We start from the raw sequence: 2,919 nt of genomic DNA on the forward strand, positions 1-2,919 counted from the left end.
CTTTCCCCTGTTTCCACCGCCACATGTCAGCCAGCCCCACGAGGGTCAGAGGCCACGGTCACTGCCGTATCTTGCACACATGGAACGTGTACCATAGTGTACACCCGGCAGCCATCCTTCAGACGTTCGGTAAAGCTGCTGTGTTTGATGAAACTTTTAAGAAACGGTGACGTCCCTACTCTGGGATTCTTCGACAGATGTTTACGTTGTATCTGGAGGCGTGTGCATCCTCCGTTAGACTTACCCCTTGTTATTTCCCCTCAAGTTTTTATTGTGAAATGGTAGCAACCCCAAGAAATGGAAAGAATAATGTGATGGACCCTTAAGTCCTCCACCTAGATTCACCAGTTGTTAACATAGTGACATTTTACTGTATCTATGTCTCTACACACACACACACACACACACACACACACACACACACACACACACAATTTTCTGAACTACTTGAAAGGAAGTTGTAAACATCATGGCATTTTACTCCCAAACACTTCAGCATGTCAAACCTAAAACTAAGGTTGTTTATAACCACAGAATAATATTATCATGTCCACCAAATGGAATATTGATATAATACAGCCTAATATTTAAAAATGTCCAGTTATCATATGATATCTTTTATATATTTTTTCAATCCAGAATCTAATAAAACTCACACATTACATTTATTTATTCTACCCCTTTAAATCTACTTTAATAGAAAACAGACTCCTAGTCTCTGTCATAACATTGACATTTTTAAGATAAACTTATTTATTTATTTTTGAGATCAAGAGAGAGCAGGAGAGAGAGAGGCAGAGAGAGACAGAGAATTCCAAGCAGGCTCCATTAGTGCAGAGCCTGATGAGGGGCTCGATCCTACAACTGTGAGATGGAGACCTGAGCCGAAATCAACAGTTGGATGCTTTGGCGACTGAGCTACCCAGGTGCCCTGACACTGACATTTTATGAAGTCTAAGACCGTTGTGTTGTGGATTGTCCCACATTGTAAATTATGTGACTCTTTTCTCATTAGGAGATTTTGGTTAAACATTTTTAGTGAGAAAACCCAGTGCATGAGGTGTCCTTCCCACTACATCCATCAGGGGACACATAATGCTAATTTGTCCCATAAATTGACGACGCAAAGTTTGAGTGCTTGGTTGAGGTGATGTCCACCAGATCTCTCTGTTACCAAGGTGATCGTTTCCCTTTCCTAACAAACAATCTGTGAAACCATGTAAATATTCTGTTCCTCATCAAGCTTTCAGTCTGATGGTTCTAGCGTTCATTGCAGTTTGTTATAAAGGGGAGGGGCGCCTGGGGGGCTCGGTCGGGTAAGCGTCCGACTTCGGCTCAGGTCATGATCTCACAGTTCATGGCTTCGAGCCCCACGTCGGGCTCTGTGCTGACAACTCAGAGCTTGGAGCCTGCTTCAGATTATGTCTCCCTCTCTCTCTGCCCTTCCCCTGCTTGCACTCTGTCTCTCTCTCTCTCTCTCAAAAATAAATAAACATTAAAAACAACCCAAGCATTAGTGTATTGATGACAGCAAATTGATTTCCTAATTTTGTTATTTCTTCTAAATTTCTTTAAAGTTTATTTATTTTGAGAGAGAAAGAGAGAGAGAGAGAGAGAGAGTAGGCATGCGTTCGAGCATGAGCAGGTGAGGGACAGAGAGACACAGAGAGATAGAGAACCCCAAGAAAGCTCTGTGCTGACAGAGATGTGTGACTGGAACCATGAGATCATGACCTGAGCCAAAATCAAGAGTCGGACACTTAACTGACTCAGCCACCCAGGTTGGCCCCTGAGTCTACATTTATTAGCTGGGATTCTTTTACGGAGAAATACTCCACCTTCCCTTTATATTTTTAACTATGATTATGGACTCCTGGATTCTCTCTTTATTGTATTTATTATAATCCACTGCCATCCTTATTCTTTTTGACTCTCAAATTTGGCCAGCAGGAAGCCCTTCAGTGCAGCCAAGAATACTCCATCCAGCAAGGCTGTTCCAGGATTACCTGGCAGTTTCTTTGCTCCAGCTTTGGAATCAGTAGTCCTCTAAAGGAGCACATACCAGAAGCTTCCTTCTAGTGGGAAATGGCATTTAAAGAGAGAGCGTGCTCTTGGTTCACTTCAGCTCTGCCGCAGGCTGGGGCTCCTGTCCAGTGTGTCTTCTCAGCTTGGACGTTTTTATCTCATGGTAGAAGGCAGAGGCACAGGAGAGCGAGTCAAACACGCACACTTCAAGCTTCTGTTTGGACTCACATTCCACTGGTAAAAACAGTCCTGTTGCCAAGCCCAGAGCCACTGAAGGTTTTAAGGAAGGAGGCAGTGACAAATCAAGAACAATCATACCTTTCACTCCATCTGCCATTTTCTGTTCATTTAGAAATTCTTTATAATTTCTTGTTCCAGAAATAACAGGTGATTTTATGTAGGCAGGGGAAAGAGCTTAGGGTGGAATATTAGGTTTATTGGTCCAGGGTCGCCCTCTGCTGTTGATAAAGTGAAGTGCAATTTCTTTACTAGTTGGGACAGAAAGGGTCTTGTGAGGTTGTGATTTGTCTTTGCTTTTATAGAACACTTGATTTCCACCATTTGCTTTCTGCTTGTGTTCATCATCATGCCTCCTTTCGTTTCGGTTCCAGAAGCCAATGCTATGACCTGCAGGTCTCAAATGTTAGTATTTCTGCACTCAGAGTGGGCATTTCTCTTTCCAGAAGGGAGTTTCTTTGGGGTACCTGGGTGGCACAACTGGTCAAGCATCCGACTCTTGGTTTCTGGCTCAGGTCATGATGTCACGGTTCATGAGTACAAGCCCCACATCGGGTTCCGTGCTGATGGAATTCTCTACCCCTCCTCACTTGGGCGTACGCGTGCTCTCTCTCAAAAGAAATAAACTTAAAAAAAAAGAAGTGATTTTCTTCGTTT

General features: G+C 43.2%; 1 protein-coding gene across 1 annotated transcript in view; it reads right to left on the minus strand.

The window, feature by feature from the left end:
- F8 (coagulation factor VIII) overlaps window positions 1-2,919 on the minus strand; it is a 118,072-nt gene that overhangs the window by 748 nt on the left and 114,405 nt on the right. The window lies entirely within an intron of this gene.

This window comes from Crocuta crocuta, unplaced genomic scaffold (genome assembly GCF_008692635.1).
Source record: "Crocuta crocuta isolate KB4526 unplaced genomic scaffold, BGI_CrCroc_1.0 scaffold1015, whole genome shotgun sequence".
NCBI lineage: Eukaryota > Metazoa > Chordata > Mammalia > Carnivora > Hyaenidae > Crocuta > Crocuta crocuta.